Source organism: Bos indicus, chromosome X (genome assembly GCF_029378745.1).
Source record: "Bos indicus isolate NIAB-ARS_2022 breed Sahiwal x Tharparkar chromosome X, NIAB-ARS_B.indTharparkar_mat_pri_1.0, whole genome shotgun sequence".
Taxonomy (NCBI): Eukaryota; Metazoa; Chordata; class Mammalia; order Artiodactyla; family Bovidae; genus Bos; species Bos indicus.
In genome coordinates, this window is record NC_091789.1 from 63,886,719 (window position 1) to 63,913,407 (window position 26,689).

At 43.0% G+C, this 26,689-nt stretch overlaps 1 long non-coding RNA gene across 1 annotated transcript in view; it reads left to right on the forward strand.

The window, feature by feature from the left end:
- The first annotated feature begins 13,046 nt into the window (after positions 1 to 13,046).
- The window catches only part of LOC139181332 (uncharacterized), a 116,253-nt gene continuing 102,610 nt past the window's right edge, over positions 13,047 to 26,689 (forward strand). Inside the window, exon 1 of the long non-coding RNA XR_011565326.1 lies at positions 13,047 to 13,340. This is a non-coding gene — a long non-coding RNA (uncharacterized lncRNA). The remainder of the gene's footprint in view (positions 13,341 to 26,689) is intronic.

Below are 26,689 nucleotides of genomic sequence, written 5' to 3' on the forward strand. Positions count from 1 at the left end.
AGTTTTTTTAACTGCTTTATTGACATATAATCGATATAAAATATACCACACAAAATTCAAATAATTACCATTTCTTTCTTTTTTTCCTCCACCTTTTTTTTTTTTTTTTCCTTCTCTGACTGTACTTGCTGGAACCTCCACTGGCTGAACAAGGATTGTGCCAGGAGGCATCTTTGTCTGGTTTCTGATTTTAAAGGAAATACTTTCAAGATTTCCCCGGGATGATGTCTGCTATACTTATTGGCATAGGGCACTTTATCAGGTATAGGAAGAGCCCTTTTGTTCCTAATTAGCTAAGGGACTTTTAAAATCATGAATGAATGTTAAGTATTATTAAATGTGTTTTCCATATTGGTAAAATGATCATATGGGATTTTTTTCTTTTTAATCAGTTAATACGATGAATTATGCTAATTCTCCAAACTAACCTTGCATTTCTGGTGTAAACCCAGCTTGGTAAATATTCATTATCATTTTAATACGTTGCTAAATGTAGTTTTCTAAGGTTTTTGTTTTGTTTTTTAGTTTTACCAGTTTATTGCTACCAACCCATTTCCCTATACCCTCATGCATGCGTCCTCAGTCACACAACCCCATGGACTGCAGCCCGCCTGCAATCCTCTGTCCATGGATTTTTCCAGGCAAGAATGCTGGAGTGGGCTGCCATTAGTTTGCTAAGTTTTAAAATAATTTTTATGTCTCAACCATGAATAAGAGTGACTTGTATCATTCCTCTGTTAGGTTTTGGTACCAAAATAACTCTAGGAGTGTACTAATTTTCTTTTCTTTGGAAAAAATTGAGAAATATTGAATGATATTTTCCTTCAGTGGTTGGTAGAACCAACCAACCAAGCCTGTCAAGAACTGTGCATCCAGTGTTTCCCCTCCACCCCCGGGGTACAATTTTATGTACTGACATTTTCTTTAGTGGTTAAAGGACATTTTGGATTCTCTATTTCTAAATTCACTTTTAGTAATCGTATTTTTCAAAGAATAAGCTCATTTTTAAACCCAAGTTTTCAAGTGTATTGATATGAAGTTCTTTATATTATCTTACTGTTATGTTTCATCTCTGTAGCATCTGTATCTCTCACTTTTTAAATTCTAAAATGTATATATGCATCATCTGTCTTTTTCCACACTGATTAATCTTTCTAGAGGTTTTGTATTTTATTAGTCTTTTCAAAGAAATAATTCTTGGTTTTGTTGATACTTCTGTCTATATATTTGCTTTATATTTCATTGACTCTTACTTATACCTTTATTATTTCCTTCCTTCTGCTTTCCTGAGGATTAGTCTGACATGTTTAATTTCATGTTTCACAGATTAGTTCTGAGCCTTCCTTTTTTTCTAGTGAAAGCTTTTAAGTCTATTCATTTCCTTGTAAATATCATTTTAGATGACCTCACAAATTTTGATATGCAGCATTTTTTCATTATGTTTCATATCCAAGTATTCAGTCCTAAATCTAATGTTCATTATAATTTTTCTTTCACCTATAAGTTATCTAATATTGTGTTTCAAGTTTCTAAACAAGTGAATTTTTCATAGTCATTTAAAAATACTGATTTATAACTTAGTTGCATTATAATTAGAGAAGGTGATCTAATACTACACCAAATCTTGGAAATTTGTTGAAGCTGCTGCTGCTGCTAAGTCGCTTCAGTTGTGTCCGACTCTGTGTGACCCCATAGACGGCAGCCTACCAGGCTCCCCCATCCCTGGGATTCTCCAGGCAAGAACACTGGAGTGGGTTGCCATTTCCTGCTCCAATGCATGAAAGTGAAAAGTGAAAGTGAAGTCGCTCAGTCGTGTCCGACTCTTAGCAACCCCATGGATTGCAGCCCACCAGGCTCCTCTATCCATGGGATTTTCCAGGCAAGAGTGCTGGAGTGGGTTGCCATTGCCTTCTCCATTGTTGAAGCTAGCATGTGGTTAATTTTTGTATGTGCTTCAAATATACTTGAAAGTAATGTATACTCTCTAATTGTTGAAATTTTATACATATATATCTATTTTATCCAGCTTGCTAGTTATGCTGTTCAAGTCTTTTAATATCTTTACTGTTTATTTTTTGCTTGATCTATCAGTTACTATAAAAGATGTGTTAGAATCTCCCACTATGATAGTGGGTCTATAAATTTATCCTTGTAGATCTGTCAATTGTTGTTTTGAAGAAAACCTTGGCTATGTTAACAGGCAATTACACATTTAGAAATATTATATCTTCTTAGTTGAATTGACTTTTTCCATTATGAAGTGACTTCTTTCACCTCTAATAACACTTTACCATACATTTAAAAGTGTTATATGAAAATAGCTACTTCATGTTTCTTTGGTCAGTTTTTGCCCAGTACATTTTTCTATCCTTTGATATATAGTCTTTCCATGTCCTTACATTGAAGTCTAAATGAAATTATTTCTCTTTTAAACAGTATATAACTGGGTTTTGTTCATTTATTTATCCTGACAATCCTTGACATTTTTATTGAGTACCTCAGCCTATTTATATTCAGAGCTACTACTGATATATTTGGATTTATTCTTATCCCCTTATGTGATTTTTATTTGTCCTTTTTACTATTTCATTTTCCTCCTCCTCTTTTCTTGGCTTTATTTATTTATTTATCTTTGGCCATGCCAAGCAGCTTGCAGGGTCTTAGTTCCTTGGTCAGGGATTGAACTCAAGTCATGGAAGTGAAAGCATTGAGTCCTAACCACTAGACTGCCCGGGAATTCCCTTAGCTTCTATTAGACTAAGATTTTTTTTTCTTCTGCATTCCACTTTTCTCTCTACTAATTTGAAAGTTATATATTACATGTCTATTCTTTTGCTGCTCGCTATTGCCATTTTAACATGCATGCTTTAAATAGTCTAAAATTAATAATTTTCATTTCCTTTATAATTTAAATTTCAAAGCACTATACACATTATCCATACCCAACATATTTTGCCTTCAGCATCAGTATCTGAAAACTATGAATTATGTAGTACTATTCCCACAAGCCTTTCATTTTTCCCAGTTTTGCAAAGAGATGTGTTTAAAAAATTATTACCAATTTTGTAGATCAAGAAATTGGGTCCAAAACAAAGAACTTATTCATAGAAATAACTCGTCAACCATGCCCCCTGACTATTTTTCTAATTATGGAATTCAGGAGATAGCCTGGGGAAACTTTACTGTCATAAAACAGAAATTTAAAAAATTTTTATATACATTGCCACCTTGCCCTCTAGAGAAATCATACTAATATATATATAATTTTTATATACTTATTTATATAGAGCAGCAATTGAAATCCATGATCAATCTAATGCTGAGCTCCTTCCAGTTCTCAGACTACAGGGACCATGTCTTTTTTTATTATTTGTATTATAGGAAGTTTTGAACATATACAGGAATAGAGAGACTAGTTACTAAATTTTGTGATAACTTCTAAAAATTATTGAAATATAGTAGATTTACAGTATTATGTTAGTTTCTGCTATACAGGTAAGTGAATCAGCTACACATATATTGTGAGAACTTTTTAATCCCAGATAGCTCTCAACAGCTTCAGTTCGTTTCAGTCGCTCAGTCATGTTCGACTCTTTGCGACTTGATGGACTGCAGCACACCAGGCCTCCCTGTCTAACACCAACTCCCAGAGCTTACTCAAACTCACGTCCATTGAGTCAGTGATGCCATCCAACCATCTCATCCTCTGTCGTCCCCTTCTCCTCCTGCCTTCAATCTTTCCCAGCATCAGGGCCTTTTCCAATGAGTCAGCTCTTCCCATCAGGTGGCCAAAGGATTGGAGTTTCAGCTTCAACATCAGTCTTTCCAATGAATATTCAGGACTGATATCCTTTAGGATGGACTAGTTGGATCTCCTTGCAGTCCAAGGGACTCTCAAGAATCTTCTCCAACACCACAGTTCAAAAGCATCAATTCTTTGGTGCTCAGCTGTCTTTATAGTCCAACTCTCACATCCATACATGACTACTGGAAAAACCATAGCCTTGACTACATGGACCTTTGTTGACAAAGTAATGTCTTTGCTTTTTAATATGCTGTCTACATTTTCTTCCAAGGAGCAAGCATCTTTTAATTTCATGGCTGCAGTCACCATCTGCAGTGATTTTGGAGCCCCCCAAAATAAAGTCTGTCACTGTTTCCACTGTTTCCCCATCTATTTGCCATGAAGTGATGGGACCAGATGCCAATATCTTAGTTTTCTGAATGTTAAGCTTTAAGCCAACTTTTTCACTCTCCTCCTTCACTTTCATCAAGAGGCTTTTGAGTTCCTCTTCACTTTCTGCCATAAGGGTGGTGTCATCTGCATATCTGAGGTTATTGATATTTCTCCCGGAAATCTTGATTCCAGCTTGTGCTTCTTCCAGTCCAGCGTTTCTCATGAGGTACTCTGCATATAAGTTAAATAAGCAGGGTGACAATATACAGCCTTGGTGTACTGTTTTTCCCATTGGGAACCAGTCTGTTGTTCCATGTCCAGTTCTACCTGTTGCTTCCTGACCTGCATACAAATTTCTCAAGAGGCAGGTCATGTGATCTCGTATTCCCATTTCTTTCAGAATTTTCCACAGTTTATTGGGAAAAAATCAGTCAACAGCTAAGATAGGAAATACTACAATAAAAAAGAAGACAGACTAAATAGTGTTGGGCTTTATGTTCTATTTTTTTAAAGATGAGGTTCTTTTCAATATTTTCTCTGTTTTGAGATTACAGTAAAACTTTAATTAACAGGATCCTAATAAACTGGAAACCTTCACTAACTAGATTCTTTCTGGGTACTCTATTTTAAGGAGAGTCTCATTATAATAGGGCTTCCCTCATAGCTCAGTTGGTATAGAATCTGCCTGCAGTACAGGAGACCTGGTTTGATTCCTGGGTCAGGAAGATCTTCAGGAGAAGGGAAAGGCTACCCACTCCAGTATTCTGGCCTGGAGAATTCCATGGACTATAGCCCATGGGGTCGTAAAGAGTTGGACACAACTGAGTGATTTTCACTTTCATTTTCATTATAATATGCTCCTCAGTTCAGTTCAGTTCAGTCACTCAGTCGTGTCCGACTCTTTGCCACTCCATGAATCGTAGCACGCCAGGCCTCCCTGTCCATCACCAACTCCTGGAGTTCACCCAGACTCATGTCCATCGAGTCAGTGATGCCATCCAGCCATCTCATCCTCTGTGGTCCCCTTCTCCTCCTGCCCCCAATCCCTCCCAGCATCAGAGTCTTTTCCAATGAGTCAACTCTTCACATGAGGTGGCCAAAGTACTGGAGTTTCAGCTTTAGCATCATTCCTTCCAAAAAATCCCAGGGCTGATCTTCAGAATGGACTGGTTGGATCTCCTTGCAGTCCAAGGGACTCTCAAGAGTCTTCTCCAACACCACAGTTCAAAAGCATCAATTCTTCAGCGCTCAGCCTTCTTCACAGTCCAACTCTCACATCCATACATGACCACGGGAAAAACCATAGCCTTGACTAGACGAACCTTTGTTGGCAAAGTAATGTCTCTGCTTTTGAATATGCTATCTAGGTTGGACATAACTTTCCTTCCAAGGAGTAAGCATCTTTCAATTTCATGGCTGCAATCACCATTTACAGTGATTTTGGAGCCCCCAAAAATAAAGTCTGACACTGTTTCCACTGTTTCCCCATCTACTTCCCATGAAGTGATGGGACCAGATGCCATGGTCTTCATTTTCTGAATGTTGAGCTTTAAGCCAACTTTTTCACTCTCCACTTTCACTTTCATCAAGAGGCTTTTTAGTTCCTCTTCACCTTCTGCCATAAGGGTGGTGTCATCTGCATATCTGAGGTTATTGATATTTCTCCCGGAAATCTTGATTCCAGCTTGTGCTTCTTCCAGTCCAGCGTTTCTCATGATGTACTCTGCATAGAAGCTAAATAAGCAGGGTGACAATATACAGCCTTGACGTACTCCTTTTCCTATTTGGAACCAGTCTGTTGTTCCATGTCCAGTTCTAACTTGCTTCCTGACCTGCATACAAATTTCTCAAGAGGCAGATCAGGTGGTCTGGTATTCCCATCTATTTCAGAATTTTCCACAGTTTATTGTGATCCACACAGTCAAAGGCTTTGGCATAGGCAATAAAGCAGAAGTAGATGTTTTCCTGGAACTCTCTTGCTTTTTCCATGATCCAGCGGATGTTGGCAATTTGATCTCTGGTTCCTCTGCCTTTTCTAAAACCAGCTTGAACATCAGGAAATTCACGGTTCACATATTGCTGAAGCCTGGCTTGGAGAATTTTGAGCATTACTTTACTAGCGTGTGAGATGAGTGCAATTATGCAGTAGTTTGAGCATTCTTTGGCATTGCCTTTCTTTGGGATTGGAATGAAAACTGACCTTTTCCAGTCCTGTGGCCACTGCTGAGTTTTCCAAATTTGGTGGCATATTGAGTGCAGCACTTTCACAGCATTATCTTTCAGGATTTGAAATAGCTCAACTGGAATTCCATCACTTACACTAGCTTTGTTCATAGTGATGCTTTCTAAGGCCCATTTGGCTTCACTTTCCAGGATGTCTGGCTCTAGGTCAGTGATCACACCATCGTGATTATCTGGGTCGTGAAGATCTTTTTTGTACAGTTCTTCTGTGTATTCTTGCCATCTCTTCTTAATATCTTCTGCTTCTGTTAGATCCATACCATTTCTGTCCTTTATCGAGCCCATCATTGCATGAAGTGTTCCCTTGGTATCTCTAATTTTCTTGAAGAGATCTCTAGTCTTTCCCATTCTATTGTTTTCCTATATTTCTGTGCATTGATTGCTGAGGAAAGCTTTCTTATCTCTCGTTGCTATTCTTTGGAACTCTGAATTCAAATGGGTATATCTTTCCTTTTCTCCTTTGCTTTTCCCTTCTCTTCTTTTCACAGAGTACTGATGTACAATCTTAAATACATACAATATTTATTTGTTCATTATACCTTAATAAAGCTGGAAAAAAAGGAAATCACCTCAATAAAATAAAGGCCATATATGGAATGCCCATAGCTAACATCATACTCGGTGGTGAAAAACTGAAGACTTTTCTTTTAAGATCAGGAACCTGGCAAGGATGCCTACTCTTACCACTTTTATTCAACATAGTACTGGCAGTCCCAGCCAGAGCAACTGGATGGAACAAAAAGGGATCCAAATGGGAAAAGAACCAGTAAAAATTTTCTCTGTTTGCAGATGACATGATCCTCTTTGTAGAAAGCCCTAAAGACTCCCCCTACATCCCCGCCAAAACTGTTAGAGCTAATAAGTGAATTCATTGAAGTTGCAGAATATAAAATCAACATACACAAACCAGTTGCATTTCTATACACCAAGAAGAAACTATTCAAAAAGGCATTTAAGGAAGCAATATCATTTACAGTAACATCAAAAATAATAAATTGCTTTGGAATAAACTTAACCAAAGAGATCAAAAATTGATACATTTAAAACTACAAAACACTTGTGAAAGAAATGTGAAAAGACACAAGTAAATGGGAAGACATCTTGTATTCATAGATTTAAATATTTAATATTGTTAACATGTCTATATCACCCCAAGTGGCCTAAAGATTCAATGCAATGCCTATCAGCACCCCAATGGGCACCAATATCCAGAGAATAGAATGGTTGTTGCCAGGTATTGGGAGGAGGGGGAATGGTTAGGGGCTATTCAATGGGTATAAAGTTTCAGTGATGCAAGATGACTAAATCCCAGTGATCTTTTGTACATTGTGCCTATAGTTAACAATTTTGGGGCTTCCCAGGTGGTGCCAGTGTTAAGGAGCCCACCTGCCAATGCAGGTGACATAAGAGACTTGAGTTCGATCCTTAGGTTGGGAAAATCCCCTTGAGGAGGAAATGGCAGGCAACCCACTCCAGTAGTCTTGGCTGAAGAATCCCATGGACAGAGGAGCCTGGTGGAGTACAGTCCATGGGGTCACAAAGAGTCAGACATGACTGAAGCGGCTTAGCACACACACATTGTATACTTAAACAATGTTTTTAAAAGGGTAGGTCTCATATTAAACATTCTTATCACAATAATAAATAAAAGATTCAGGGAATGACCAGGATTCTGTCCACCCTCAGTATAGTCTTATACCTCTAATATCATTTCCAGAGTAAGGTGCCTGGCATCACATAGATGATTCTACATGTCAATCTTGTTTGAAATAGAGACTCAGAAAAATTACTTGTCAGGAACAAGCTAAAGGAAGCAAGAAGCAGGACTGCGCCTTAATTTTGGTCCTCTGTTCTTATTTTCACGTCGTCCTTATGTACCCAGAACAGTCTCAGATATCGATCCTAAGCAATTGTTCCTGGTTTTCTTCCTGGTAGATGGAGTAAGACATTGTAGTGGAAATAGATTTGTGCCTGGAATTCAAGTCCTGACTCTCCTTGGGAGCTCTGTGGTCATGGAAGAGTCACTTAACCTTTCTGAGCCTTGGTTTAATCAATACTTGGGAAACAAAGGAGTTGGGCTGGAAATAATAACTAATGCCTCTTCCTGTTCTGGGTTTCTGTTATGATGTGAATTTACATTTCCAAGGCCTGGTCTTATTCATGGAACATCTCATACCTAAAAGGTATGAGGGCACCCGAGGTATCTTTACCACCCTGAAAGCCTGACCTTCTTCCATTAGTGATCCATTTCATTGGGCTTAGCGTTGTTTCCTCCTGCTAGTCTTCCTTTTGAGAAGCATATAAAGGCACTTCATTCTAAATCTAGGTCATTTTTCCTGGTTGGGAAAGTCAGGGATTTTGATGTCCAAGGATTTTTAAGTGGGAAGATAAGGGTGTATGTAACACAGAGAGACCTCGAAGGGTGTCAGAGACAAATTTTACCTCCTTTACAATTTTTCTGCAGCTTGGCTCTGAGCATTGTTATGACTCAAGCTCTTTGTGCTTGGCAAGGCTCAAACAAGAATAATCTCTGCTTGGTACCAAATCAGAACAGGGAGTCCCTAGCTAAATGTCAGATTCAGGTATTTCTGACAGATTCTGAATGGAGCTCTTTATTAAGTCTTTTGATAAAAGGAACTTGTTTAGAAAAGCCAAAACACCCCTTTGAGTAAACCATGTACATTGTTACAAAACTGTGAACTGGCCTACAGGCCCAATCTTAGACACCCTCTTTTTCATCGTTGTCTTCTAATCCTGTTCTCTTCCATGCTGGTCCTCAGTAGTTGCAGGAAATCCCTCTCTGTTTATCTTGCCTATCGCCTGTCACCAGCACTCGATCCTCCTATCCTGGAGAAAAGCAATCTCTTCTTCCGCATGCTCTCAGTGTTGAGGTACCACAGTGATAAAGAGTTTCTGCTTTTAATGGAGAAAGACTCATTAATGTAGTTGTTGCTTTTCTCTCTCTAACAATAATACCTATCATTTATTGAGTCTTGCTATGTCTCAGGCAAGTTTGTGTGCCCAAGGCACTGTGAGACCAAACAAATATAAATATGGAAAGGTCAGAGTTTGGAGCACACAGAGGTTTATTGCACAGGGAAGCAAGGAGAACCAGGGGGAGGGGTTCATGCCCCCCAAAACCTTGAATTTCCAAAGGATTTTGTGCATGCCTGCCAAGTCGCTTCAGTCGTGTCTGACTCTTTGTGACCTTATGGATAGTAGCCCACCAGGCTCTTCTGTCCACGGGATTTCCCAGGCAAGAACACTGGAGTGGATTGCCATGCCCTCCCCCCGGGGATCTTCCCGACCCAGGGATCAAACCCGAGTCTCCTGTGTCTCCTGCATTGGCAGGCAGATTCTTTACCACTGCACCACTGGGGAGCATTCTTTTTTGGCCATGCCACACGGCATGCAGGATCTTAGTTCCCCAATCAGGGATTGAACCCAGGCCTGAGCAGTGAAAATGCTGAATTTCAACCACTGGAAGTTCTAACCAGGGAAGTCCCCAAGCAAAGCATTTTTAAAAGCAAGATGGGGGATGAGCGTCTCAAAGAATGTGATGATTTCCGGCACAACTCTCTGGTTGATGTTGAGGCTACAGGGCAGTTAACATCCTTAGGCGCTGGTAGGTGGGTGGGGGTGGGGGGTGCTACATTCTCCTGATCATCAAGTAGTTAATTTCTTCCATTAGGTGGTGGTTTTAGCATCTGAAAAACTCAGGAAATATGAATGAGATACTATTATCTGGGTACTTTAGAGAGAGGCACTGCAACAGAGGATATGGGAGAGAGGATCTATCCTGAGAAGGCCCCAGAGCATCCTGCTCAGTTACAGTATCACTCCATTTGGTTCTCGCATCTCTCCACCTATTTTACAAGTGGATGGCAACCCACTCCAGTATTCTTGCCTGGAGAATCCCATGGACAGAGGAGCCTGGTGGGCTACAATCCATGGGGTCACAAAGAGTCGGACATGACTGAAGCGACGCAGCATGCATGCATCCATACTGTCGTTCTCCAAGATTTTTCAGCTAGAGCTGTATGGCCCCAGAGCACAGCTTTTGCCCCCAGCACTGCCAGCCTCTTCTGCCTGATAGCCATCTGCATACTCTTGGGACTGCCTGGGCTGCTGTGTGGGAGACAGGGTTCCTCCCCTGATGACAAATGATGGTTTCTTCTCGTGACTTAGAAGACAAAGACCTAGCTCATGGGGGAAATATTCATAAGGTTATCACCCCCAGGAAATTAAAATACATCCTCTTTCTACTGTCCTTTCTGTACCAAATTATTCTTACAGAAGATGTTGGTAGCAGAATCAAAAGAAACATTTTTGTATGCTGGTTGGGGACTGAGACCTAAAAGTTATTACCTCTTTTCTGTTTCCTAACTTGTGAGTTGCACCTGAATGCATCCAACTAACTGAAATACTTTTTCAAAATCTCATTTTACTTAATTTCTATTTAGACAATGCACTAAACCATTACCTTCCAACATGGAGATCAATAGATGAATTTGAAATTTCTTTGCAAGGTGTCATTTAAAATAGGAGCTTTGGGAATTGCCTGGTGGTTCAGTGATTAGGACTCAGTGCTTTCACTGCTAGGGCCTGGGTTTGATCCTTGGTCACTGGGGAACTTAGATCCCACAAGGCCCATGGTGCAGGAAAAAAAAAAAAAAAGACAAGGGGAAAAAATGAGCTTTGCCCTAAAAATCTGAAGACTTGAGTCCCAATTCTGGATCTGCCACTTATTAGCCTGTGTGTATGTGCTAAGTCACTTCAGCCGTGTCTGACTCTTTGCCACCCTATGGACCATAGCTCACCAGACTCCTCTGTCCATGGGATTCTCCAGGCAAGAATACTGGAGTGGGTTGACATGCCCTTCTTCAGGGAATCTTCCCAACCCAGGGACTGAACCCACATCTCTTAGTCTCTTTCATTGGCAGGCAGGTTCTTTACTACCAGTGACCCTTGAAGAACCCTTATTAGCCTGTAATGTGTTGTGGACCATGTGCGGGTTGGAAAAGAATTTCCAGAGATGAGGGAGAATGAGAGGAGAGTAAAGTTTATTAGAGGGGGAGATGCTGTTAGAACAGGGGGCTGGCTCAAGGAAGAGCCAAACCCTTTAAGCAGGCTAGCATTCAATCTTTATAGCCTTAAGATAGAGAAAATTCCTACTGGAATGCTGGTATTAGGTGATTGGTTAGGATGCTATAGGGTGGGTATTTTACCTAATACGGGGTCAGGGGAACTGGTCAGTTTAGATCTGGAGGCTCATGACAACAGTTGCTATGGGGCTTGGTCAGTTCCAAAGATTTTTATCCTGTGCCCTTGGTACATGGTTCCTCATAATGTTAGGCAAATACACTTAATTTTGTTAAATCTGTTTCCTCATCGGTAAAATGCAAATAATTATATTTTCCTTGCTTAATTCACAGAGGTGACATGGTAGCGATACCACTATTAGGAAGTGCTTTGTTAATCTACAAGCAGAAGCCACTGGACAAGATGAATTGGAATGCTCAAAAGGTCATGAGTGGGAAAGAGACCTTCAGCAGGGCTCAAAGAAAGGGGTTCATCAAGGATTCGGTCATGGAGAAAAATTATGTGTCTTTCAATTGGATTCACTTTATCTTAGCTTGAGGGGTGCAGATCCAAATAGTCTCCAGCTGGATGCCTGATATTCTTCACCCCTCTGACTTCCAGGAAACAAGTCTTGGTTCTCATCTAAACTGAGTGCCCCACTTCTAGAGGGAGAGTGGCATGAGGACGAAGTGACTGCTTGACACCAGTGAAACCAGGCATCTGGATAATACTGGCTGGATGAGCAGACTAAAAAGTAGAGAACCGACTGCATGCCACCTTGGTTACAGGGCTTCCCAGGTGGCGCTGGCAGTAAGGACCCTACCTGCCTAATGCAGGAGATGTAAGAAATGTGGGCTCGATCCCTGGGTTGGGAGGATCCCTTGGAGGAGGGCATGGCAACCCACTCCAGTATTCTTCCCTGGAGAATCCCATGGGCAGAGGAATCTGGCAGGCTATGATCCATAGGGTGAGACAGGGCTGAAGCTGGACTTAGTACCCACCTACCCTCACACCTTGGTACAAGCACAGAGATTTGGCAATGGAGTGAGAGATAGGAGAAAAGGCGGAAACTCAGATCCTGTATGAAGTTATGGTGCCTCAACTCCTGAAAGTTAACCCCAAGTTAGAACAGAAATTGCCTTCTGGGTAGTCCAGACAGCGCCGACAAATCGAGCAGCTCACTCAATACCATGTGATGGTGACTATCCTTGGTCTCTTGGTGTCTTAGTCTCCTTAGCTATAGGTTTTCCAAAGATACGTGTTAAAGGATGCAATTTATCAGTGCCCAGAAAGAAGACTGAAGGTAAGGACGTGTTCATTAACGGCAGGCCTGGCACCCTAGTGCTGAGCCCCTTCTCCCCCATCTCGCTCATTGCACCTCCAACCCCGATCCCCAGACCAGCATAATCAGGTTTGGGAGACTGAAAGGGCTTCAGTTCCGCCTGGCTGCAGGAACCATAAATTCCAGACTAGGTCGGAATTGGAATAATCGCAGTCAAAATACACCCAGATGCTCTTACACACACAGGCGCGCGCGCATCCCCAGGCCATGGGGCGCACGTGAGCCCACGCCCCGCGCGCCCAGCCCTGCCCCTCGCCGGAGCATCCTCCGCAGCTGCCACAGAAGCCGCCTCCTCCTCCTTCTCCTCCTCGTCCACCTCCTCCTCTTCCTCCTTCTACGGCCACCGCCGCGGCTGCTGTGACTCCCATCCCCTCTTGTCCTCATTCCTCTCCCAGTACTTGCTCCTCCTTCCATCCCCGGCGCCTGCTGCCCGGCGCCGAAGGGCAGAACCCTCGGCAACGGCTCCCCTCTGCTCGGGCCACGAAGAGGCTGGAACAGGTCTGTGTCGGGGGCGCTTTGTTGCAGGCTGTTGGAACGCCAGTGGCTCCAAGAGCCGTTGGGGCGGGGGTGGGGAGGGGGGTAGGGCACGGGGCAGACGGGAGGGTAAGATTATTTCTCAGGTTTTGGTCTTTTTCTATGAATAGATGGGATGCGATGCAGTGGGAGGGCAGTCCGGTCCCTTTGCCAGTTCGCCGTCCCTGTGGCTTCATGGAGAGAGCTCGGTAGCTGCCCGGACTCGTGACCCTGCCCACCTCTAAAGCTCTCTTTCTTTGGGCCCCCAGTGCCCACATCCACTTCCCAGAGCTGAGCTTTCTCTTGTTGGGGGCGCTCATGGGTGGGGGCGGGGAGAGATGGATAGAGTCAGCGGGACGCCTGGGTGCATGAGGCTTTGTTGCCTACAACAAAACCAGTCCCCACCAGCTTCCAGTTCCAGGCTAGGCTACAGTCTGCCGGTAGAGTGGGGTGTGGATGGGGCAGTCTGGGGAAGTGAGGGAATGTGAGGGGCACTCCCTGTGTGTGACTGGCACACAGGAATGCAAATTTGGGAGGGAGATGGTGCAGGTTTTGTGTGGGGTTTTTGAGCGTGATTTGGAGTGGGGTGTGTGTGTGTGTGTGTGTGTGTGTGTGTGTGTGTGTGTGTCTGCACCACGGGGCTGGGCTACTCTTGGCATTACATGTCCTTGGGTATCATCCCATGCCAAGCCAGATTGCAGTAACACACAGGCAGATCAGGTTCAACCTGTTCTGTCCACATCAGAAGGGTAATGATGGTTTCAAAGTCATGGAAATCCCCCCAGCTGGGGCTGTCGCTTAGGACATTCTGGATGTGGAATCTCTAGCCAGGTTGGCCAAGTCCTACTGGACATCATTATTGTTCCCCCAAAGATGCCCAACTTTCTTAACAGGCTTCTCTTCTCAGCCAATGAGGATACAAAGCTCTTACAGTGATCCCTGCAGTAACTCCCCCACCCCGCTTCCTCACCCCACCCCTTTAATTAGTGAATCCTCATGTCTTTACTGCAGTGATGTTAGCAGTGGGTTAGGACGTAGCTGTATTATGTTTGGAGAAAACGGACATACTAAAAGCATTATGCATTAGTTGTGAATTTGGTTTAGAGGGTTTTTTGTTGGTTGATCCATAAGGTGTGAATTGGCATGGCAATTTTTTTTTTTTTTTTTTACCAAAGAGAGAAGAGTTCAATAAAAATGAACAGAACTAGTAAGCCTCCTCTTTGACATTTTAATTTATGATTTTAATAAAGTGTTGTTTTTCAGGGTCGAAAAATGTACAATTAAGAACAGTGATCATTTAGTCAAACAACTGACATTTATTAAACACCTGCTATGCACCAGAGGTGTTAGGTATTGGAAGTATAGAAATGAATAAATGAATGAAACATCATCTCAGCTCTCAGGGAGTGTACAGTCTGGTAGGCGAGAGAGAAGGTGTAAACAGATAATTACAGTAGAGTTTGACAAGGCCTGGGCAGGGTACTGTAAGACCATGGAAGAGGGAAGCCTGCCTAGAGGAGTGGGGAGAAGACCAAGAAAGGTTTCATGGGGGAAGTGACATTTGAATGGGTTTTGAAGAATTAATTCACCAGGTGGTTACATTGAAGTGACAGCATATATAAAGATAGAGTAATCCTTGGACGGGTCACTGTTACATTCTCAACAAAGTTAGGATGAATCTCCTTGGACTGGGATGGTGATTAATAGTGAATTCAAAAGGAGCCAGTATTGCAGACTGATACAGATCAGAATACATCCCCATCTTAAGAAATGTCTAGCTCGTTTATTAATATTAGTGTGTTTTGCTTTAAGCAAATCTGATATATATAATTATGGATTAACAAGGCAAATGAACTAGATGGCGACAGTATTCACATTGCAGAATTTGTTGTTTTACAAAAGGATTCATAATCAGATCATCTTAAATAACAGTGCCCCTGTGACCTTTACAGTGAATATTATACCAAAAAGCAATTTATACAAAATTGTTCCCATAACAATGGATGGATACAGAAAGGTATATTTGTATTACATTTACTTTTTGCGTACAAATTTACCAATTTCAGTGGAAGTGTTTTCCCTCATGGTGTGGATGTTTAATAAACACTAAAAGAAAACGTGAAAATGGCAGTAGTAAATATGAAATCCTCTGTGATCTTCTATCATTTGAATTTTATATGCGTGCGTGCTAAGTCACTTCACTTGTGTCTGATTCTTTGAGATCCTACGGACCATAGCCCACCAGGCTCCTCTGTCCATGGGATTCTCCAGCCAACAATATTAGAGTTGCCATGCCCTCCTCCAGGGGATCTTTCTGACCCGCGTCAAACCCGTGTCTCTTATGTCTCCGGTATTGGCAAGTGGATTCTTTACCACTAGCGCCACCTAGGAAGCCCCGAATTGTATATAAAATACAAATTAATCAGGACAGAGTCTTCAGGGAGTTTTACATTTTAGGTACTTTTAGTAGTGTCACTGGTAATTAATAATAGCACAATATTTCTGTGCCGTGTGTTAGTTCTAAAATGGATATATGATGACCACTCTAATACTCATGCAATGAAGCCAGAAGAGGGGCAGATTCTGAGTCTTCTGTTTTGTTGTGTGGGCACTGATTACATGGGCTGATGAATGGCACTAGGAATGAACCTAAGAGATGGATGATTTCTACTGGAAGTGCCTGGTGAGCACAATATTCTGCTAGTTAAGAGTGTGGACCTTGAACGTTTGGACCAGCATCCCAGGCATTTACTCCCTTCAATGAAGACCCAAAATAGCTCTGGCTTCTATTTGAAAGATGTGGTGTGCCAGCAGAAGTAGGCAAGCTTGAATCGGCTTCCTCTCATCTGGCCAGTGCCCTGCTGCAGAGGAAATGATGCCCTGAGGTCCTTTGGGTGCATCAAGGTCCTTTGGTCACTGGCTGTCAGTATCAGAAGGTATGGGGCGTTTCTCTAAGAAACATCCTCTACAGCTTGGGCTAGAACGGAAGTGATCTGTTACTATGGTGATACTCAGATTAGCCTAAAGGCTAGGACAGTGCTTCCTAAGGCGGGTTCTGAAAAGACTAGTTCCATAGGATGGTAGTAGGTGTTACACACACACTCACACCCACCTATCCCCCCACTCACACCCACCCACCCCCCCACACACACCCACTGAGTTTTGTGGTTAAGTTAACTTTGAGAAATTCTTGCTTAAACAGAAACAGTTTTGTTTATTGCAGGGCTTCTAAAAGCCATCACTAAGCCAGTGTATATCTTTGCCCACAGAACCTGGTGTTCCAGCAAGCATTTGGCGGAGCTGGTGTGGGGAAGAACATTCTTTGGGCAATGCCAGGCAAGAGCATTTTTGCACTGAGTTTGGAGGCTGTCACTGTCTTGTTGAGTAAACTTGGATGACTCCCTTCAGCCCTCTAGGCTTTCCTTCCCCCATGTGTAAAATGAAGCTGATAATGATCATTGCTCTCACTGACTGTGATGGTGTGATGACAACTAAGATAATATCCCTGCAAGTATTTTGAGCTCCTTAGAAGAAAGGCTCTATATAAACTCAAGGTTATTATGAAAGGGAAGTGAAGAATTAAGGCAATTATCTCAATAGTTCGGGCCCTAGTCCTGTTTTTCTGCTGCCTTATTGGGCAGTCTGCCTCAGTTCTCTGCTCTGCTTTGACTGCAAAAAACCTATATCCTCATCCAACCTTGCGTGACTCAGTTCTCTGGGGTTACTTCCTTTCACATCCTGACACTTTCAGCACGGCCTTTAATTTCCTGGTCCAGAGGTATCATCAGTGCAGCCTCAAGGAAATCCCATCAATCTGAATGCACCCTGCTGACCAGAGAGCCCTGGAGGTGGGAATTAAATGTAGTTGGAAAATTGCTTTTATCCTTCAGACTCATCCTCCTGCAGAAGCAGTTCTAAAGGACCATCTTGGAAGCTGAATGCTATGGGGTCCTCTCCAGTGGCCCCAGTGCTCCATCTGGACCAGAGTCCTGTTCGCAGGAGAGGTTTCTTGACTAGTTTCCAGGGTCCCTTTTGCCAGTAGGAAGTCATGGCCATCTTTAAGGAAATTTAAAGCAAAAGCAAAACCACTCTCATGACCATTGACCCTTCCTGATTCCCGTGACTCTTTGTTAATTCCTTCTTTTCCTTACAAGCTGCCTTGAAAGGATAGAGTTCTTGAGGATTAACCACTGAATAATCATTGCAGACTGGGTTTGAGGTAGAGACTGAGGTGAGGGCATTAGAGTTAGCAGTCTACCGTGCTCTGTACATGGACCAGCAATTTCCCACATGCAAGCGGCAAGCTTCCATCGCAGTAGGAAGCATTTAGGTTCAACCACAAGAGGAAACTGTGTGACTTTAAGATGTGATGCTGGAAAGTGAGAGTGAAGTCGTTCTCTGTCCTGGAGAGCTTGGTGGAAATGCCTATCCGAGAGGGGCGAGTCATAGCACGGTAGAGCTGCAAGTGCCTCGTGAAGTTCACCTGATTCAAACGTTCTCTTTGGATGAGGCAAATGAGGCCCAGAGAAGTGCAGTAAGCTACCCAAGGTCACACAGCTACCATATGTCAGAACAGAAGTCCTCCTAAAAGCTAAAAATCAGATCTGCTGCCTCCTTATGCTCTTTACACAGCTTCATACCCAGCTGTGTTCTTGTATGGGGCCTCCTTGGTGACTAGACAGTAAAGAATCTGCTTGCAATGCAGCAAACCTGGGTTCGATACCTGGGTTGGGAAGATCCCCTGGAGAAGAGACTGGCTACCCACTCCAGTGTTCTTGCCTGGAGAATTCCATGTACAAAGGAGCCTGCCCAGCTATAGTCTTGTATATTTGAGTGTGGATTGGCTCATTCAGTGGGACTTGGAGGTCATGTCCAAGGCTGAGTTGTGTGGGCTGTAGCAGAGGAACAGGTTTCTCTGGGAGGCCTCAAAGGCCTGCTTCCTTGTATCTCCGGATCTCCATTCCTTTTGAGCGTATGGTTGTCTGATTCACCAAGCCATGCAGCTAGCTGGAAACCTAAGGCCTGGGTGTTCTGCCAAGATACCCAGTGGGTGATTAAATCATCCCAGTCCCTCTACCTTGGTCATTATTAACATTGCATGGACCAAGGACCTCCTTGAAAGCCTGATGAAAACTACTGATGCACTCCCCAGGGAAGGGCCCACATCCGCTACCACAGGCATGTAATGCCAGCGTCATCTAGGTTTGTAGCTCCTGGTCTGCTGGCTGTTGGTGTTGGTACACAGCCTAGGATCACATGTAGATGCTCCCTAAATTCTGAAGACTCCCAGAGCTGGAATTGTCAGTCTTATTTAAGGGGAAATTGGAAGTACTGGGATGAGCCTTGTGCCAAATAGACTGGGGTGGTATAGAGGTTAGAGTGAAATTTCTTTAGGATGAAAGAATGGGATTGAATCCTGGAGTTGAAGGAAAAACAAAAAAGGAACTGAAATGAGCTAGCCATTTCCCTTTCTCCAAACATTATGAAAGAGATAAGGAGAAAAGGAGGCATGGCATAAAGAAAGGTGGGAGACTTGGAAGAATGGGAGAGGGAGATCGTTCTAGAAAGGATGTCCATAATGTCACCACTACATGAAACAAGCTCTTCTGAAAAAAGGCAACAACGCTTCTACCTCTTTCCAGACTTTCTCGTCCTAGTTCAACTTCTAAACAGCAAAAGCTCATGTCTTTGGGAATTAGAAATTGTCTTAGATTCTGGAACACCATGTCCTTGAAGGGGACATTTTTAGAGGTTTGGAGTGGGAGCTGGACATTGTGGGGGAGTAGTACAGCTTGCCTCACTCCTTCTTTAAAGAAAGCATTTTTATGATCAAAATAATACATGCTTATGGCTTGTAAAAATAGGAATATGAAGTAGAATGTTCCTGGCCTCTCCACCACTGATTACCCACTATGTTCACAGTTTGGTATGTATAGTTAAGTGTGTGTTTCTATGAATATTCATATATGTATTCATGTGCCTAAAATAGTCATAAAAGATGTGACCAAGACACCATATACTGCTCTATAGTGTGCACTTCACTGGACACTGTGTCTGGAGGTCTTTGCCTGCCAGTATACATCTAGCTAGTTCATTCTTTTTAGCAGTTGCATAGTATTCTGTCATCCAGTTGTGACCTAATTTTTTTTTTAATCCAAGCTTTATTGGTGAATTTTTACATTGTTTCAAAGTTTTACAAATTATTAAATAGTGGTGCAGCCTACTTCCTTCTACATATGTCTCTCCATACTGTGGCCATAATTTTTGTAGTGTAAATTCACAGTGGAATTTCCAGGTGGCTCAGTGATAAAGAATCTGCCCACCAATGCAGGAGACTTAGGAGACACAGGTTCAGTCCCTGGGTTGGGAAGATTCCACCAAAGGAGGAAATGGCAACCCATTCCAGTATTCTTGCCTGGAAAGTTCCATGGACAGAGGAGCCCAGCGGGATACAGTCCGTTGGATCACAAAAAAGTGGGACTTGACTGAGTGGCTGAACACACACACAGATTCACAGTAGTGACCTTATTGGTTCAAAGAGTTTAGTTTGCACATCTCTTTTATTTTTTAGAGAGCCTGCTCATTTGCCTCCAGGAACTTGATGGTGACTTACCTTCTCCCCCCAAAATGGCCATTTCTCCATGCTCTTCCTCACCCATTTCAGTTAGGTTGGTTGATCCTTTCAATCTTTGACAAAGTGATTGCTGGAAAAAAGTCTCCTTTTCCTTTGTGTATTTTTTTGAGTGCTAGTGAGGCTGAAGTATGTGTATGGCACATCTGCATTTCTTCTTCTGCATTGGCATTTCATATCCTTTGCCTATTTTTCTACTGGGTTGTTCTTTCTCATTGTGATAACCAGAATCTCTCTATATTTTGAGTAGTAATAATTTAACTGTGATCTATATTGCAAATACAGTAACTAGTCTACTATTTATCTTGACTTTGATTTTAGTGTCTTTCATCACACAGAGATGTTTATGATTTTAAAAAATAATCATTGCCACTCTGTTCCTTTATGAGCACTTCAACAATGCCATCATGAACGTCTGTGGACTCTATTATATGCGTTTGGCTCACTATTTCCTTAAGATGAATTCCTGGGATTGGGTTTGTTCAGTTTTATATATATATATATATATATACACATTGCTAAAGTGCTTTCTAAAGTGTTTTTTTAAACCAATTTGTACTCCAACTGCAGTATATCAAAGTATACTTTATTCCTTCTCTTGAGATCTTCTGATAATTCAGGTTTTGCATCTTAAATCAAGTGCTAGGCAGAAACTCATAATTGGCATCACCAAAGGCTGGGGCAGAAATCCCTAACTGCATGTGAAACACACGCAATACACATTTCACCTTCAATTATTTAAGCAAACATGTTTTTAATTCATCTCCAACTAGAACTGTGTCAAAAGCATTTTCCAGCATCAAGTCCCTCTAAATTCACTGTGAAGTGAATGGCTATTTAGGGTCATTTCTGCTGGTGGCCGCTGCAGCAGCAGACAATGGCAAAGGAACTTTAGAGGTGTATGTTGTAAGACATTTGGAACAAAGCTACTGCTGCATCGTCCCTGAACTCAGAGGTCAGCTAGGTTGGTTCCAGAGTTTTCCAGAGGCTGAGCACTGAGTAGGAGTCGGCTTCTCTCCGACTTGCCTTCCTGCAAAGAGGACAAGTTTGAGGCCCTCCCATGAGGAGTTATTCTAATAGAAATAAACAGTGATGTCACCCTCTGCAAAGGGAATAGTGACAAACAGGTACAGGTGTAGCTTTTCTTGTTACTCTGCCTGGGCTTGCTTCATCATCTTGCATCTCTTTGCTGCCAACATCCAGGTATGGTCAAGGGAATTTCGGTGTTTGCTTTAGGCCACACGTAGGATTAGGAGAAGGTGGATATCAGAGCAGTCATTTGTGTGGCTTAAGAACTGTCTTTAGTCTGAAGAGTGAGAGCAGCAGTAGCAACCTTTAAATCCTTTGGGGGTGGTTGAGCATGCTGTGGGCTATGAAAGAGCAGTGATAGTTGGTACCCATTTTACAGATGGAGAAGACACATCTGGAAAGGAGAAATGCTCTGAGAGTTGGATGTGCTGGAAAAGTCTCCTGACATACCTCCAACACATGCTAGTTAAAAATCTGGCCACTTTTCTCCTCTAGGGATGGATGCTGCTGCTAAGTCACTTCAGTCATGTCTGACTCTGTGTGACCCCGTAGACGGCAGCCCACCAGGCTCTCCTGTCCCTGGGATTCTCCAGGCAAGAATACTGGAGTGGGTTGCCATGCCCTCCTCCAAGGGATATTCCTGACCCAGGGATCGAACCTGGGTCTCCCACATTGTAGGCAGACACTTTTACCTTCTGAGCCACCAGGGAAGTCTGCATTTGAACTATAGCCAGTTATTATTTGTGGTTTCCCATTTACCTCAAAATCTTGGTATTTGGAAAATGACTTTAGATCCTATCTAATATAAATGGGTTTTTTCTTTTAAAGGCTTCAAACTGATGGCCAGTAATTATTGCTCTTTGCTGCTTTGAAAAAAAATTGGCTTTGGCTGTTAAATTAATGAATGTCCTGGAACTTCCCTGGTGGCTCAATTGGTAAAGAACCCGCCGGCCAACATAGGAGACACAAGAGATGCAGGTTCGATCCCTGGGTCAGGAAGATCCCCTGGAGTAGGAAATGGTAACCCACTCCATTATTATTGCCTGCAAAATCCCATGGACAGAGGAGCCTGGCAGACTACAGTTCATGGGGTCACAAAAGAGTTGGACATGACTGAACACACACACACACACACACACACACACACACACACTCATCTTAAAGCTAGGGTGTCCCTTCTTTGATGCTGAATTATTTGTCTGTTTACTTACTTATTTTGGCTGTGCTACATGGCATACACAGTCTTAGGTCCCTGACTAGGGATTGAACCGAGGGCCACAGCAGTGAAAGCACCTAGTCCTAACCACTGGACCACCAGGGAACTCTCCAATGCTGAATAATTTATAACTGAAACATTATAGCCACAAATATGGTCTCTACACATAAATCATGTGATGAATTTCTCCTTATGGGTGGTCATAATGGAAAGGGCTATATTTTCTTTTCTTTTTAAAACTCTGCTTGATGCTTTTCATAGAACTGGGGATTGTCATGTTTTGTTTTCTAAGGATTATTCCCCAAACGTAGCATTGCTGTTTAACTCATTAGAACCTGGAGGGGATATCTACTGTTCCCATACTTAAACTTGAAAGGACAATCTTATTAAGAAGCAAAGTCAGTCAGTTAGTGGAGCTTACAGGAAATTGAGAGGCAGAGACCTGAATCCCAGTTCTGGTTTCGTTCTAATTAGCTGTGTGACCTTGAACAAGTGTTCAATGTCTCTGAGCCTCAGATTCCTCAGTCTTTGTTACGAATAGATTATATTGTAGTCCCCTTCATCTAAGCAAAGCATACTTGTCTCCAAAGTCAAAACCTGCTTAGTGACAAAATCATTTGAAAGTGAAAGTGAGAGTGAAGTCGCTCAGTTGTGTCCGACTCTTTGCGACCCCATGGCCTGTAGCCTACCAGGCTTCTCGGTCCATGGGATTTTCCAGGCAAAAATACCGGAGTGGGTTACCATTTCCTTCTCCAGGAGATCTTTCTGACCCAGGGATTGAACCTGGGTTTCCCGCATTGTAGGCAGACACTTTACCATCTGAGCCACCAGGGAAGTCCAAAATCATTTGGGGGCACATTAAAAAATATGTTGGAGTCCCCACCTCAACCAGTTGAATCGGAAACTCCAAGAGTGGACCCAGCTAAACTATTTGTTGACCAGCTCCTTTGACGATTCAGAGATGGCTGTAACTCCTTCCTGTGGTAACTTTCTGGAGGCAAGAACTGAGTTTTCCAGCCTGAGGGAATGAAACCCATTTTCCAAAGTGGGAAAGTCCGGGTGTCTCTGGCTTAGAAACCTGTGATATGAGACCTCATTTGGGGAGGCTGGTTTGCGACCTTGTTCCCTGGGGCTAGTTTCTGCAGAGGTGAGTGGAGAGCACACTGTTCTTTTTAATAAGAGCAAGTCTGAGTGAACAAACTGACCATTTATTCAATAATGAGCATATTTCAGGCCCTTTGGCACAAAATCTTTGGTCAAGGCATTTCTGAGAAAGACCAAAGCGGTTCCCAGAATTCAGACCTTTCTGCCCAAGCTCTCCTGTGAATCCCTTTTGAAGCTTCCTTCTTCTATCCCTTCTTTGACTTTGTAAACTTTTCTTTCTCTTTCCTTCATTCAGCTCATGGTGTTGCTGTGGGTTCTCTTGTTTCATGGGATTTCAACCTCTGAGTTTTTAGGCCCTCATCTCCCACCACCCCACCCTTCTTTAAACAGCTTCTCCCCACCCATCACCCCTCACTTCATCACATTACTGATTTCATTTCCTTCAACCGTAGGCCCTCTCTCAATATTGTCCTGTTCTCTAAGTGCCGAAAGGAAAGGGGTCAGCATCAAGATACACGCCTTTGGGGGTTTCCCAGGCGGTCCAGTAGTTAGGACTCAGCACTCTCACTGCCAGACTGGGTTCAGTCCCTGGTTGGGGACCTATGATTCCACCACCTGCACAGAGGGACCAAAAAATACAAATGTACACACCCCTTTGCTCCACTTCTTTCCTCGGGTCTCAGCCTTCAGCCCTTCACTTCAAAACAGGGGAAATTGGAGCCAGAGAAATGCTTCTTCAAGGCAAAGTTTCTGAGACAGCAAGTCTTCCTCTTTGCCTATAGCCATTATTTACTAAGCCGAGTGCCAGGTGCTGTGCCACTGTCCTGGCATGCATTATCTCACTGAATCTCTTCCACAGCTCCATCAGATAGGCACTCTTAGTATTCCCATATCCCAGAGGAGGAAACTGAGGCACAGAGCCACTAAGGGACTTGTACAAGTTCAGTCAGCTGGTGAGTAGCAAAGTGGATCTATCTGTCTGGTCCTAGGGCCTGCATGATTACACAGAGTATTCTGCTATTAAGGATTCCCCATGGTGTATATCGGGCTTCCATGATGGCTCAAACAGTAAGAAATCCGCCTGCAATGCAGGAGATGCAGGAGATGCGGCTTCAATCCCTGGGTCTGGAAGATCCCCTGGAAGAGGAAATTGCAACCCACTCCAGTATTCCTGCCTGGGAAATCTCATGGACAGAGGATTCTGGCGGGCTACAGTCCATGGGGTAACAAAGAGTTGAATACAACTTAACATGCACGCACGCATACAGTATCTACCTCCTACCTTGTGGTGTGTATCAGGCTGGGTTGTACTGGAGGCCAATCTATGCAGCAAGAGATTTTCTTGGGTGTGAAGAGTCTGAGCCCTGAAGAGCCTCAGTAACTTTAAACACCAAGAAAGAAGGGGGAGTTGGTTTTAATGGCAGAATAATGTTGCCAGGGTTATTAAGTATCATTGTAGGGGTGGGCCTGGGAACCTGGTTTTGATTCTTGAGAACTGAAAACTGAGTAAAACTGCAACTATGGCATTGAGAAGTACATTCCTGAGACCCCTGTGACTATTGTTAGTTTCATAGACCCTGGGGATGTGAAACATACTTGGTATTTTCTTCCTCCCACTCCCTTCCGGAAGCTAGTGCCAAGAGCAGAGGTAGGGAATGACTTCCTGGATGCTCTCAGCTAAAAGGGGCCTGCAAAAGGGGAGAGAGCCAGGAAAGGGGCCCAGAGTAGGCTAAACAACATTCTTGTTGGCTTGGATTCTTGGGTTTCCAGCTCACCCAAGTCCTTCTTGTCTGATTCTCATTATCAAACTTGCAACACGAGGCAAGGAATATTTGGCATCCACCAATACAGACTCATTGAATTCGTGTTGATGTGACTCAAACTCATGGGTACAACAAATCCATGCCCAGAGATTTCCAGAATATTCCCATGGGAGCAAGTCTGTCTTGGAGCCATAACCTAAGACCCCATTTGAAGGAGACCAAGTTTTCACTTTGACTGGAGTGCATGGATTGACTTAACATTACTACAGAAAAACATTTTTTTTTCTTTTTCTTAGCTCCTTCCTGGAAAGATCTTACACTGGCTATAATTTCTCTAAAATCTCTTTTGAGTTGGAGATGCCAGACGAAGACTCCTACCTCTTTTCTGCAGGGTTTGTCCTTTTTATTGTCATGTTCAGTCATGGGAGTCAGTGGGCCTAAGGGTCTCTTAAGGCCTCAGTCACTTGCTCCATGTCTAATGCCTGACAAGTCACTTGGTCTCCCTAGGCCTCAGTTCTCCCATCTGTAATGATCCCGACTCTCCAGTTTCCATGGGGATATTAGAGCAAGCAGATCATTGAAAGCAAATGGTCCAAGATAGATGATTGTAGTTGTCTTCAGGTTTTCCCTGGTAAAAGAGCTGTTTTGGAAAAAAGAGAGAGAGAGAAGTAGTAGAAGGTTCAAGGGCTGAGAGTTGGAATCATTTGCTTAAGTTCAAATTCCTGTTCTGTCTCCTACTAACTATGCGATCTTGGAAAGTTTCTTAACCACCTAATTGCCTTAGCTCTGTACAATGGAAAGAGTAATAATTACACCTATGTCATAGAGCAATAGTAAGGAACCAAAGAGATAATACATAGCAAGGGTCTGCCCCATAGTTAGTGCTCAGTAAAGAGCAGCTATTTCTTTTATGATGATGAGCACCTGAATCCTAGTCCAGCAACTTTGGGTAACTCGCTTAGCCTCCTTAAACTTAAGTTTCTTCACCTGTATAATGGGAACACTCACAGTAGTCACCTCATAGGGTTTTTTGAGGAATAAACAAGCTCATTCTTGCAAGGTTCTCAGCACACTGCTTGGCCCATAGAAGTGCTCAAGAAAGTATTGTCAGTTGCCAACTTAGTGGCCCTGTAGGCTCTTTGGCCCCTGGCTTCTCCATGTCTGGGCCACCTCTGAACCTAACTCCCACCCCAGCAGAGGTTTCTGATGCCTGTTGTTGAGGGTGAGCAGAGGAGACAGCCTTTCTGCCTGGAGACCTCCTGAGAGCTTCCTGCGAAAACCCTGCACCCGGGCTGTGTCACCTGGGATGCTTCTGGACAGCATCTGATTGATTCCTAGGACCCCAAATGGTTCACAAAGTGACAAAAATGAGGACAAGGCAGACCTTGCTTATCAGCTCCCATAGGAACCTGGCCCAAGGCAGCACCAAGTTTTGTTAGCTGCCCCTCCCTTTCCTCCTTTGGCAGCCCCACCAGGCACGTATTCCCTTCTGGCCTTCCTCCAAGACAACAGGCCAGAGGGCCCTGCGTCTCCTCCCACGTCAAGGAAGGCAAGCAGATGCTGCCATAGTGACAGTTCCTACCAGATCAAT